A 14,380-nucleotide genomic window follows, 5' to 3' on the forward strand; every position below is an offset into this window, starting at 1 on the left:
GTACCTTGCTGAGCTGTCATGAGGACCAGGTATAAAATTGAATAAGCAGCCCCTAGCCTAGTGGCTTTCACAGAGAAAGTGCTCAGAAAGTGTCCACAACTCGTCATCAAAGTTGTCTTCACATAGCTTTATGAGGGAAATGTTCTTATTCCCATTTTACAGATGAGGGACTGAGGCTCTATGAAGATGAAGGGATAGGCCTGTGACTGGAAGAGGAATTCCTGGCTGACTCACAATTCTTACTTAGACTGCCTGGCACCCCTGCTTATGTCTTAACTCCTGAAATTACTGTGGGTTGAGGGTACACCTGAATGTGCTTAGTTAACATGTGTGCCATTTAATATTTGCAATTAAGAGTTTGGGTTTGATTCATTTCCCCCACTGTTAGGGTTTTGGACTCATTTTTGGTTTCTTGATCTGCTTTGAAATTTGGGATTGGGATGGGTTGGTGGAAGCAGCTGTTCTCTACCGCTGTGACTCCAGCATACTGTGCAAAGGTGTGCCTTGTTTTATCTTCGTAACTGCGAAAGATTTACCTTGATAGGTGAGGCAGTGTCATTTTATCTCTTACCATCAGAGAAAATCACTTATCTGGGCGTGCGGAGATCATGGTGATATGACAGGGAGAGTTGGCTTATTGGAAGGCTTGGTTAATGTGCGTAAAGTTTTGATTAGTTTTGTTTTTAGCAGTAGCTTTTTTTTTTTTTTTGAGACAGAGTCTTGCTTTTTTGCCCAGGCTACAGTGCAGTGGCATGATTACAGCTCACTGCAACCTTTGCCTCCCGGGTTCAAGCTATTCTTGTGCCTCAGCCACCCAAATAGCTGAGATTACAGGCGTGCGTCACCATCCCTGGCTAATTTTTATTTATTTATTTATTTATTTTAAGTAGAGATGGGGTTTCACTGTGTTGGCCAGGCTGGTCTTGAACTCCTGACCTCAAGTGATCCGCCTACCTCAGCTTCCCAAAGTGCTGGGATTATAGGCATGAGCCATTGCACCAGGCCAGCAGCTGCTTTTTTTTTTTTTTTTAATAGCTACATATATCTGAGCCAAAAAGTTGAAAATGATATTTTTGGAATATTTTTTAAAAGTTGTGATAAAATATATATAACATAAGACTTGGCATTTTAGCTGTTTTTAAGTACACACTTCAGTGGCATTAATTACATTCACAATGTTGTACAGCCATCACCACTATCTATGTCCAAAACTTGGATATAAGTGGAATTATGCAATATTTGTCCTTTTGTGTCTGACTTCTTTCACTTAACATAATGTTTTCAAGGTTCATCCATGTAGCAGCACAGATCAGAACTTCATTACTTTAAATGGCTGAGTAATATTCCATTGCAGAGATACATGACATCTTGTCTATTCATTCATCTGCTGATGGGCACATAGATTGTTTACACCTCTTGGCTATCGTGAGCAAATGCTGCAATGAATATTCACAGACAAGTGAAAATGATGGTATTTTGTGGCATTAGCAGAGATGCACTTTTTTTTTTTTTTGAGACAGAGTCTTGCTCTGTTGCCTAGGCTGGAGTGCAGTGGCGTGATCCTGTCTCACTGCAACCTCTGCTTCCCGGGTTCAAGCGACTCTCCTGCCTCAGCTTCGTAAGTAGCTGGGAATACAAGCACACACCACCAGACCCCGCTAATTTTTGTATTTTGAGTAGAGATGGGGTTTCGCCATGTTGGCCAGGCTGGTCTTGAACTCCTGACCTCAGGTGACCTGCCCACCTCTGCCTCCCGAAGTGCTAGTATTATAGGCATGAGCCACCATGGCTGGCCAGAGATGAACTTTAAGTTCTTGGTATTCCAGCGGTAGAGCTTTCCTAACTGAGGAAGTCTGTGTCTTTGACCAGGTTGCTATCTTAACCCCTTGGGCACATGTGGATCTTTCTCCTGCATTCTTGCTGAGCCTGCCACTGTAATTTGTTTGGGAGGATGCTGGCTGCTGGTGAGTCAGACTGCTTCCAGCCATCTGGGTTTGACTGCGTCCTCCCTGCCAGGTCTCTGGGCCCCTTGCTTGCTTGTCTGGGGCTGAGCCAAGAATTTCTCATGTACCCACTTACTACGGTTTGCTTATTAATTCTAGATGGGCTCCATTTATATTTTTTTATTTGTATGTGCCTTTTGTACTAGGTTGGGACCCCAAATTATATGTACATATACTGCATTGAATGTTCATTTTATGGAAATATTTTTTAAAGGAGGTAATGAGTGGAACATATAGCAAGTTTATTTCAGTTGACCTGGGTACTGGGCTGAAGCTATCATGGTTTTATTATGTGAGCTTGAACAAGTCACTTACTCCTTCTGACTTCAGATGAATGAGTGATTTATAAGACCTCCTTTCTGCTCTTACATATAGAGGTCTATGACCCTAAATGTGTCACCCCTATGTTAGGCCATTTAATATTTTGAGACACAGTTTTGTCGTATTCTCTGATTGAAAGTAACCTTTGCATGTTTGGTTTTCGTTTGCATTAGGGAAGATGGCAGCAAATGCTCCTAGAGTGAAATCAAATGCCTGTGTTATTGGAACGGAACACAAGACAAGTGGATTCTCATTAACATGTTTCCCTGGCCATTATTCATTAGAAGTCACTAATTTTAATTGATTATGTGCCTGTGTTTAGTACAAAACTCTGTAAGGTGTCATGTGTTACAAACAGGTCTATGGGTGGGGTCCTTTTCACTTCACCATCCTACCCCTGTGCTAGGTATCTCCTCGTGTATTGGGCCATTCTTGCACTGCTGTAAAGAAATACCCAAGATTGGGTAATTTATAAAGAAAAGAGGTTTAGTTGGCTCATGGTTCTGCAGGCTGTACAGGACGGATGATGCTGGCATCTGCTCGACTTCTGGGGAGACCTCAGAAAACTTACAGTTACGACAGAAAGAGAAGCAGGAGCAGGCATGTCATGTGCCAGAGCAGGAGCAAGAGAGAGATGCGGGGAGATGCCACAAACTTTTGTACAACCAGATCTTGCAAGAACTGATTCACTCTCACGAGAAACTATCCATGAGAAATCCACCCCCATGATCTAATCACCTCCCACCAGGCCCTACCTGCAACACTAAGAATTACAATTCAACATAAGATTTGGGTGGGTACAAATATCCAAATAGATCACCTTCTTAGCCAGTGTCATTCTCCACTCCCCGCCCCAGTATGTTTTGGCCCCCCCAAATTTTAAAGTGACAGTTACTGTATCTTAGTATAAAATAAAAATCAAAATGATTCCCACCCATAAATACGATTAAATACCATTAAATTGGTTGGACCTGGTTGGTGCTGGGCCTTCGTCGCTCACCGTGTCTACCCTCACAAGGGCAGCCTGCTACTGTCCCACAGTAGGGACTCTCTGGGGAAGGCTTAGGGCTCAAGAGGTGAGCCCTCTGGGACCCCATCGGGAGGGGCCTCTGTTCTCTCTTGCGACACATACCTAGTGCCAGAACTGTACTTTTTACCAAAATAGCACCGTCAACGTGATAACATTGAGAACATTATAAACGCTAAGATCGTTTAAGATACAGGGTTGGCTTATTTCCTGATTGAAAATTGTCTTGACATGATTAGTGCACATTTGCCCATTTAGGCAGTGTTGGGCATGTGCCCAGCCCAAAGCCTGTTAACCCATGCATTCCATTGCCAATAGGCATCTCTTATTTGAAGTTCCCACTTTACTGAAGGGTGGGCAGAGTGGCTTCCTCTAAGTTACTCTTCTGGTTGTCGTTGGACCCTGGAGTTGAACCGGGTCTTCTCATTTTTGTATCCTTGCTTCTCTCATGACCAAATGAGGCCTCCCCGATGGGATACTCCCTGACCCAGCTTTTTCAAGAGGCTATACTGAGGATTATACAGCTATCCTGGCATTCTTTGAAGAAATGGCAGGACTGAAATTAGAACTTGACTTTTTGTCTTCTTAGTTATTCTATATGATCTTACTTCTAGTGCCAAGAACAATTAATATTGTTTATTGTTGCCGAGCAGGGAGGTATCTGAAACGTTCCAAACTAGGAAAAGCTTAGATGCTTTTACCCCCATGAACACATGCACCATTTGTGCAAGACACTCAGGGCCCTTGAAATCAAAAGCCTTACTGTGTGTGTGGGTGGGACAGCATCTGGCCCCATATGGTTTATTGCTGGTGGGAGCTGAGAGCTCACGGATGTTTCCTCAGCCGTCTTTGTTACCTTTATCTAACTCTGGTTGCACTTCCTCCCTTTTCCCTTCACACTTTCAGTTACAAACCTGGCTTCACTTACAAGAATGTGGGCTACCAAGGAGCTCTGACCTTGTGGACTTTGACTTGTTAGATGAAAGTTGTTCTTCTGTAAGGAAATCTAATTTGGGGTAATGAAAGCAATGGGGGCTTTAAAATCATGGAAACATATAATTGGAAGATAGAGCTCAGAAGGCAGAGAAAATTAAATTGAACATCATCATTTTATAGTCAAGGAAATTGAAGCCCTTGGATTTTAGGGAATTTGCCACACAGTCCCTATAATGCATTCTGGAGGTGGTGTTTAAAAGCTATTAGAGTTTTCTGGCCTCCTTTTGGCTGGTCCTCTATTTTTTTAAGAATATCTCTATGTATTTGTTAGGTATTTCATTTTCAGATAGAGAGAACTATGTAAAGAGTCTCTAAGTTTGGTTGGCATAAGATTTACTCTGAAGTTGTAAAATATTCTTGTATTAAATCAAATTTAATGAAGACTATGCTCTAAAACTTTGCCTAACAAGGTGAACCTTGTTTGTCTCTCAGAGAAAAGAAAGACCCCATCCAGGGCTGAAACAAGTGTTTTCAAACGTGTCCGTATTCCCGAGCAGACCCTCAGATTACCTAGCATGGGAGTGTGTGGAATGGATCCATATTTAGACCTTTCATCAGTTTCAAATATAAAAAATTGATTTTGGCAATCCGTTGGTAGTCAACCACAAAATGTATTTATGAAAAACCTTCTGCATTTCCATAGCGGTTCCAAATATGGATTCCATTAACAAGATCCATATTTGGAACTACAGTGATGCTGGGAAATCGTGTTTGGATTCAGGTAATTTGATGGTGTTAACACCCCTGTTGCGTATCACCTAATTTGAGGAGGAGGAGACTCTTCCCCGGCCTTGCTGCTGATAACACTGTTGCTAGGGTTGGTGCCAGCACTTCTTACCTTGTTTTTGTTCTATGGAGGCTTGAAAAAGTGGAGGTAAGCTCCATTATGGCTGATGGCTTCAAATTCACAGATCTTGAAGACACTTTGATTCCTGACCAAGTTGGTTCTGGAGACCCCTGAAGAGAAATCCAGAAAATGCTTGCTTTTGGAAGTCATCTATGTCACTGAGAATGCAATTTGAAAGGAATTTTAAAGCCCAACTATTGTAGATCTAATATATACATATATAGAGAGAGAGCAAGCAAGCTAAACACTGAGTTAAAATTTTTGGAGAGAATATACTTAAATAAACTCTCCATAGGTTTTCATTTCTGAGTGTAAATCCACTTGACAAAGGGAAAAAGAAGTTTAACCCTTTGTGACCTTTTCTCCACATGCCACATACTGTTTTCCGACATGAATTTATTTTTTATGTAGTCCTCTTCTGTCTGTTTAGCCAGCTCTTGTGCAAATATCCACTGACAGTTCACATACCTTCTAAGGATGTCATGGTTTACAGTTTCTCTAAATCTTCGTGCATAAATCTTTTCTTTTGTGGTGATGTGTATTATTTTTTATCATTTAGCATCATCCCCAGGTTCATCCCGATCTTGAGAAATTAACAACAAAAGTCAGCTGTGCTCCCTCTACTGGTTGCATTTCTTTGGAGCAGAAATACGTGCATTTGTGCGTAAGTTCATTGTTGCTGATGGAGCTTGGACCTGTGTTCACGTTTTCTTTTCCAAAATGCGCATAACTTTAAAAAAGCAAAACTAGTGGCTTTCAAAACCGCAGGTTAAGAAACTGGTACCTTTAGAGGGATAGGGCATCTTCCTTACTGCCCACTTGTCTAGTAGTGTTGTGGCGGAATCTTCCTGGGCAGGAGGACACAGCCCTTCTGCTCTAGGAGTAAATTCTTGGATGCTAAGTCCTGCTTCCCTCTGAGGCCCGAGGCCAATGCCTGGGGCCTCTCCAGTTCTGATACTGTTGTATTTTCACCCACATCAGGTCAGCCCTTCTGTTCAGATCTGTGAAAACCTGCCCGCCACTGTATGGAGCCAGCGGGGTTTATGTCACGTGTTCACATGTTGCTCGGACTCTTGATCTCAGGGTGTTCTTCTCTAGAAGCATCTACAGGGGACCCTTTATTTTTAGGCCTGAGAGATAGGGAAGCAGGTGGGGACTGTTTGGTTTAATCCATCATGTATGTATTGCATCCCCACCACATATGTGGCTTTAAGAAAATTCAAGATGAGCAAACCTACTGTTCCCCACCTCCCCTTTTGAGAAACACTAAGTAACAACAACAAAAAGCTCTTCTCCCCTTCCATGCAGAAATTAAATAATAATATCAGAAAGAAAGGGAAAAAAGTATATGCCCCCCACCCCGCCCCCAGAGCTAAAAGAAACCTTCTTAGGTAATCATGAGACCAGAAAACCTGTAGGCAAGATGTGCTCCCTGTGTAAGCCCACTGCTCTGATGCTCTGACCGCTGACTTCATGGTGCTTGCCTTCCTCTTCCCATGAGTGATTTGTGACATTCTTTTCTATATGCTGTGATGAGATGAAGCACCTTCCTGTTCTGTGTGGAGTAGTTCCAGTGTAGACTCATAGGGGTCAATGGAGAAATGACTGATGGGCCTCGCTAAGGCCGCTTTGTCTCTGTATCTGTCACATCTCTCGCTGCACACCATGTCGGCTTCCTGAAAGTGTGTGATCTCTGATTCTCAAACCAGTCTCTCCTGGCTTTACATCCTCCTTCACCCATCCCCTTCTTGATTGTTTTCATCCAGATTCAGCATAAGTCAGTAGCTTGGTGAGTGCATGGACGGCAAGGCTGCGCCCAAAACCATGGGATGCTTTCCTGCCTCTGATCTCAGTGTCTGCTTTCTTCTGAGTCCATATGTATGGTTCTCAGCGATTGAATGCTGCACAGTGGAAAAGGAGAAGTGTTGTTTCATGTTTTTATAAGTCCCTGGAGACTCTCTTCAAATTGATGATGCTATATGGAATAGATGGAATACATTAATTAAATGACAGGTGATAGTGAAACTTCTAAATCAGGGTTTCTCAGCAGCAGCACTATTGGCATTTGTGGCTGGATAATTCTTTGTTGTGGGGGCCTGTTATATGCATGATAGGATGTAGAGCAGCATCTCTGGACTCTACCTACTAGATGTCAGTAGCACCCCCCAGCTGTGACAACCAAAAATGCCTCCAGATACTGCCAAATGTTCCCCAGAGAGGCAAAATCACCTCCAACTAAGGAGCTTTGCTCTATCCAAACATTATTCTCTTCCTTCATTCTGTTCATTCATTTCTTTACTTATTTATTTATTTATTTATTTATTTTTAAGACAGAGTCTTACTCCGTCACCCAGGCTGGAAGTGCAGTGGTGTGATCTTGGCTCACTGCAACCTCCGCTTCCCGGGTTCAAGCAATTCTCATGCCTCAGCCTCCCGAGTAGCTGGAATTGCAGGCGTGCACCACCATGCCTGGCTAATTTTTGTATTTTTAGTAGAGATGGGGTTTTACCATGTTTCCAGGCTAGTCTCAAACTTTAGACCTCAGGTGATCCACCTGCCTCGGCCTCCCAAAGTGCTGGCATTATAGATAGGCGTGAGCCACCGTGCCCATTCTGTTCCTTTAGGTGTGTTTGTGGGCAGTCTTTTATTTACTTAATTCATTTATCAGGTAGTTATTAAATTTTCTGCTATACCAGCCTTGATACCAGCCTATATTCTTTACCAAGAATATAAAGATGAACCAGACACCTCTTTCTTCATGTTCATATACATATGAATATATATGTGAATACATATGATATATATGAATATATATGGATATATATACATATATATTTGAGTCAAGTTTAAATGTATCTCAGAGTTCCCTTTTTGGAGTTTTGTTTCTAGGCTGCATCCCTGGCTGGCATTTGAGTCATTATGACTTCTTTAATGAGTGTTGGGTTTCTATTTTTGTAGCCTGTATCTTTGAGGAAAGTCCCTTGCAGTATGGATGAGTAGCCTAAGTTTTTGGCACAGCTTTTAACCTTATAAAATGATAATGCTCTATTTATCTATCAATTTCATCCATGAATGCTTCAACCATTTCGGATATAGCCTCTCACTTGTCACTTCAGATTTACTGTTTTCTTCTTTCGTGATTTCTTTCATTCTCTTTAACCAGCCACCTGAGGCTTCATTTAACCTGAGGTCATTTAAAGTTTTATTTAAGGAAACTTCTGTTTGGAAACCAAGGTCAAGCACAGCAGAGGGATGTTCATTGCATGGCTTTCTGGTAAACTTGAAGTTAGCATGTTTTCTTTAACATTTTTAGAAACGGTGATATAAAAATTGCTCATGGGAAATCAAATTTGGGGCAGTTTTCTTTCCGGGGGAAGGAAAGAGGGATGTGTTTCAGCGAGGAAGAGGTTCACAGACAGTTTACACTATGTGAATAATTTTCATTTTTTATGCTACATGATGGGCACGTGGGTGTTCATTATATATATATTTTCAAATACATGTTGTATATTGGAAATACTTTCTCTAGTACCTGTTAAAGAAAAGGCAGCCAACTGAAAGTTTGCTTCCTGTTTTTCTGCCCTCCACTCGTTTTCAATAGATGTTTAGGAGTTAGGTCTCCACTTGATGAGCTACCCACATTTCTGCCACATTCTGTGAAGGGCTGGTGGGGGGCGCATATGTAACATTGCTGGCCTTTTATATCTTTTAAGAGGCGCTGCTTTTTTGCCATGTGCTGTAGAAAATTGTCTTGCAGGCGCCCATGCTTTGTGCAGGGTGACCAGGTTCATCTGTAAATTGGGTAAGACCTTTTTGAAATGCATTGCCCCCAAGGATGCGGTAGGGAGGGTGCTGGGATTCTGAGTGACAGCCGGCGAATGCCAGAGGGAAGAATTAAATTGGAGAGGGAGGCGGAGAGGAGGGAGGTGATGGTGGGAGGAGGAAGGGAGGAGCGACCAAACCCTCTCCAACACACCCAAGTGACCAGATTCATCATAGCACGAAACTTCACAAGTTACACCCACTGCCTCCGCCAGCAGCCGGGGAAGGCTGCTGCTTCCTCATTTGTGTTACTGGAAGTTCGAGACATGTGAAGCCAGACCGGGAGAAACGTGCGCGCCTTGTTGAGCAGGGGTGAGCTTGAATTTTGAAATCGATTCTTTCCACCGGCGAGTCTCTTTGTGTCGGGTGGTCGGGGGAGGCAGCCGAATGTGGCTCTGAACGAGGATAGGTGAGAGCCCCGAGCTCGCTGTGCGGCTGGGGCGGGGGAACCGTGCGCCCCGGAGCCCCTTCCCAGAAAGAGCAAGCGCGTCTCCAAGCTGCGTCCCGAGGCTCGGCGCGCGTTGCCGGCTGAGCTGCAGGGGACGCCGGCGACGTTCGTTCCGGCTCCAGGGTAGAGATTCGGTCTTTGAAAGCTTCATCTTTCCCCTTTGACTTCTGTAAGCAAGGATCGTTGTATAGGATACGGGGTCGGGGAGGAGACTGCGGGATCACGTCACCCACCCAGGATGCGTCCTGCCCGGGGCTGTCCCGCTGCGCGTTGGGTAATTGCAGGTCAGTGCCATTGAAAAAGAACCCCATGGCAGGCTTGGGAATCAAGTGAGCAAAAAGTTCCGAAGGAATACTCAGAAGCTGTGGCTCCCGACCGCACCTGGATGGGAGTTCTGGAGTGGGACATCGGAAGTCTCGTGTTTCTCATTAATTTTACAGCTGATTAAATTAGTTCGGCTCTAGGTTCCTGGCTGTGGAGGTGTGATTTGTTTATCTGGATAATTTTTTCTTTTCTTTTTTTTTTTTTTTTTTTTTAATGTCTGTCTTTCTGTGAAAGCTAGCTTATCTTTGGATTGATTGCCTAAATCAATTTTGGGTGGGGTGTGAGAGGAAGTTTGGGTGGAAGGTGGCACTGGGGGCTGGGCTTATTGCAAGTGACAGTATCTCCCCGCAAAGGATAAACCTGGCTCAAATGAGGCTTCTCGCAGATAGGCTTTAGATTTTATTTCAAGTTTGGAGCTCGTCAGGGGGCTTCCATTTGGCCTGTGTAGCTTTTGCTCAGTGTGTAGAGGTCAGAGGGAGGCTATTGGGTTAACTGTTACCTGTTGCACTTACTTCATACCTGATCAACAGCTTAGTGATACACCAGCAGTTGGAGCTGGCTTTTGTTCTTTGTAAGCGAATCCTTTCATGAGAATGTTTACAGAATCATCTTACTTTTAGGGGAAGAAATGAAGGTGAAAAATGCGTGGTTTCTGTTGTATTTATAGCAAGCCAAATGTTCTTTCCCGGGTCTGGGGTGGGTACAATCAGGAAAATGTCAGTAGCTGATTTTATCATTTTTCTAATATCAAAGTGGAATTGTCTGACTCTCTCAGCATACCTTCCCTTGAACTTTGGGGTCAGGAGGCAGGTTGCTGGGGCCACAGTTCACTTAGCTTGCTCTGACTCTCCCACTTCCTTGAAGTTAAAGATACAGATGGAAAGGAAATTACTTTTCAACCAAATCAGACATGGCTTAGGTAAGACCAACAGGTTGCATGATCCAGGGCTAAAGCCCTGAGTTCTAGCTCATTTTGGGCTCAAGAAAGGACCCAGCAGCAGGTCGATGTGAAACTGATGCTGACACGAGGCCTGTGACCTGCTCCCTCATGCCCCTCCACCCCACAAGGAACCTTTAGTAACTCACTCAACAGGAAAGACAACCAAATTGGATCTCATGATAATGCTGGTGAAACTGACTAATAGACGGAGTTTTATGGAACAATAATTCTTAGCTACAAAAAGGGGAACTGCACGGTTCACAGAGCAAAGGTTTTTAGATATTGTCACATGTGACTGTTAGAAGATACCATCATGAGGACTTTTGGAATTGGGGTTAATGCTACTATATGACTGTGTAGATGTGAGAGAAAGTGGCAATTTCTATATCATTATCTTTTCATGTTGTCTCCCTGCCTCTCCCAGTAAATAAGCTGATTTGTCTCTGGTTGGTTATATTTTAAATTTTATTCACTCATTTCTTCTTTTTAGAGATGGGAGTCTTGCTCTGTTGCCCAGGCTAGACTGGAGCTCCTGGGCTCAGGTGATCCTCGCCCCAACCTCCTGTTGTAGCTAGGACTATAGGCGTGTGCCACCTTATCTGACAGTTTTTAAATTGTAAATTTGTTTAATAGGTACCAGATCATTAAAATTGTTTGTTTTAATAACTAATTTTTACAGAAATTTTCCAATTTTATGTACAATTTAAAATTTATTGGTATCATATTGAACATGATATCCTCATAACATTTTTAAAGACTGTATATCTGTAGGTATGTTTCCTTTTTCATTCATGGCGTTATGTGTACCTTTTCCCCATCAGTCTTGCTAATGTATTATCAATTTTATTGGTCTTTTGGAAGAACCAACTTCGATTTTTGATGGTATCTTAATTGGAACACAAACAAAGACCACCTCCTTTCTTGAGTTTATATTCATTTTTAAAATTCTGCCCAGTGGAACTCTGTCAAAAAGACCTTAAACAGCCTTTGAAAATTAGCAACTGAGTTCCTTAGCTGTAAGTGGGAGGACACCACATATGTATCTTTGTATCTTTGACATAGATTATATTTTTTCAGTTTTATTAAAATATACTTTCTGTTTGTGAACACCATGCACAGTGGACCAAATTGTTCCAAGATGGGTTTTGTGTATTCATTGAGGCACATCCTGTGATATTGTTCTGGAAAAATGTAACTAGAATTTACATAAGACTTACTGGTAATTTAAAGTGAATTGTAGGTACTTTCAACCCACTTGACAGTACAGATTTACCTTGTACAACAGCAGAACAAATTTGCTGTAATGACTGGAGAAGACACTTCATTTTGGTTCATATTTAATGCATGAGTCTGAGCATTTTAAAGTTTTCTCAGAACAGATTCTTTCTGAGTATATCAGAAAGGATGCTGGAGTCAGAAAGACCTGGCTTTGAATTCTTGCTCTGCCACTTTTGACTGTGTGGCCTCAGAAAAATTGCCTAACCTCTCTGAACTTGTATTTCCTCAAATGTGATCTGGAAACGGATTGTGAAATTGCACTGTGAATTCAGCGTATAATGAGATTTCATTATGAATATTCATGTAAGGTTTCTATCCTTCGTTTGGCACAAAGTAGGCATTTAATAGTGACATTGAGTGTTTTCAGTGTAACGATTAGTATTTTCTGCCTCCTACCCTTTCTTGTCCTACTTCCAACCTTACCACCTCTCTCAATGGAAGGTGAAGGAAGGTGAAGTTACTGTAGTAGAATAAAACAAAAACCACTTCCCCCATTTGTTCTCTCTTCATTATGGGCAAGTTCCATATTTTCAGTATTTTTATCTTATTTTCCTAGTTGATTATGTTACCATTTCTTCCCTCCAATTTTTATCTTACTTTCCCAGGATTTTCTTTTTTCTTTTTTTTTCCTGTTTCATCTCCTTGAGGATCTTATCCACTGCTCTGTTATTTTTTTCTTTCTTTCTTTCTTTTTTTTGCCTGCCTTTAGTGTAAAAATGAAATGAGTACAAAGCCCAAAACTTGGCAGCGACTGGGATGTAAGTTAGTGGGTTGCTTCTATGAAGGCAAAGTGTGTTAAATTTAGTTACTCAAGAATTTAACTTGGAAGCTGGTCATGGTGGTGTGTGCCTGTAGTTCCAGCTACTCAGGAGGCTGAGGCAGGAGGGTTCCTTGAGCCCAGGAGTTTGAGGCCGTCCTGGGCAACACAGTGAGACCCCATCTCTAAAAATTAAATTAAAACAGGAAAAGAATTAAACTTGAAGACAGAGAATGCTGGTGACTGCCATAGCATTTTTGTGCCACAGACCTTGGAGTACTGTTTCAGACCCTGGAGTTTCTAAGCACTTTTGGGGAAGTGTTGATTGTTTGGTATTATGGTTGATGTTGTAACCAAAAAGGGACAATAAGAGCATAGGACAGAGGAGCTTGACTGGTTAATATTCCCCGACAAGGGAATCTAGCATTATTGAGTTTGCCCAACCCTGAGCCATTGGTTCTTTCTAGGGTCTCTCAGTTGACAAGGTCCTAGGGTATTAGGACCTTGTCCTGTGTAATGGCATAATTAGTTAGCATTTATTTATGCATCTAGTATTGAAAGGGACTGGACTGGGGATGGGAAGGGATTGTGAGCTGGGAAAAGGCTTCATTGGCTTTATGGTGCTATGCTAAAGTCGTTCTGCTTTGCTCAAGGAGTGAGTCTTGGTTTACATTTGGGGTAGTGAATCAGCTTCGAGTGTGGAGTTATTTTCGATGAAGACAGATTGACTAGCTGCACCTGGTCTGGCCTGCCCGCTATGACCCGGTGGTGCTATTTTGTTCTAGCCAATGCTTTCATGAGAATAGAGAACAAGGAGGCGTAGTTTTCATAAGTATTTTGCAACACCCGCTTCTCCAGTTTATTTTGATGCCGTTGCTTGAAAACAAGTGTTAGCGTGGCTTTCATTGGTAAAACTTTTAGGGAAGAGATCATCACTTTTGGAAAGTTTTGTTTCTTGAAATGGTTAGGGTGGATTGATGTGTGAGCTCTTGTACTGAATGGTAGAGCTGCCTCTAGTACCTTGCAGCCACATGCTTCAGTGTTTCCATAGACTATGAGATTTTGCTGGGCAAGAATCTCTATAGTTGAGGTGCTTTCTACAAAGCTGTAGAGAACTAAGCCTGGTAAATGCTTCTTTATTAAAATATGAATTGCTTATTAAAATATCAATACTAAATACTAATGTATTGAGTGTCTGCAACATGTGAAGTACTTTTCCTGTGTTATCACATTAATGTTTCTGCGGATAATCTTGCAATCTCTAGAGGTATATAAAAAAGAAGCACAAAACCCATTATTTTCTTATGTTGCTCTTACAGGTAGAATCACTGTGGACTGAGACCCACCTTTCTAGACCTGAAGCCCAGGAGGAGGAAGAGGAGGCTGGTTGGTACCATGGGGGATGATGCTCTGAATCCTAGCGTCTCACCTAGTATGTGAGCAGTCCCTGCAGATGGCACATTTGGAGATCTTGACAAAGCCTCTTCTGTTTCCAATGGGGTAAGTGTGGCGTTTGCAGAAGGCTGGGGAATGAGGATTGAAGCTTTTAAAGTCTTTATTATCTTGATCCTGCCCAAATCCACCTTTTTTGGTACAATAGAAAGTTCATTGTTTGTG

General features: G+C 42.3%; 1 protein-coding gene across 2 annotated transcripts in view; it reads left to right on the forward strand.

The window, feature by feature from the left end:
* Window positions 1-14,380, forward strand: part of TIAM1 (T-cell lymphoma invasion and metastasis 1) — a 364,694-nt gene that overhangs the window by 109,799 nt on the left and 240,515 nt on the right. Inside the window, exons 1-2 of one of the 2 annotated variants that reach the window (XM_011989053.1) lie at window positions 9,091-9,328; window positions 14,083-14,263. The gene's annotated coding sequence lies outside the window, so the exon portion shown is untranslated. Of the gene's footprint in view, window positions 1-9,090; window positions 9,329-14,082; window positions 14,264-14,380 lie in introns of those variants that run through there. The other variant, XM_011989052.1, reaches the window with a different exon arrangement.

The sequence above is a fragment of the Mandrillus leucophaeus genome, unplaced genomic scaffold, assembly GCF_000951045.1.
Source record: "Mandrillus leucophaeus isolate KB7577 unplaced genomic scaffold, Mleu.le_1.0 Scaffold345, whole genome shotgun sequence".
In the NCBI taxonomy this organism is placed as follows: Eukaryota; Metazoa; Chordata; class Mammalia; order Primates; family Cercopithecidae; genus Mandrillus; species Mandrillus leucophaeus.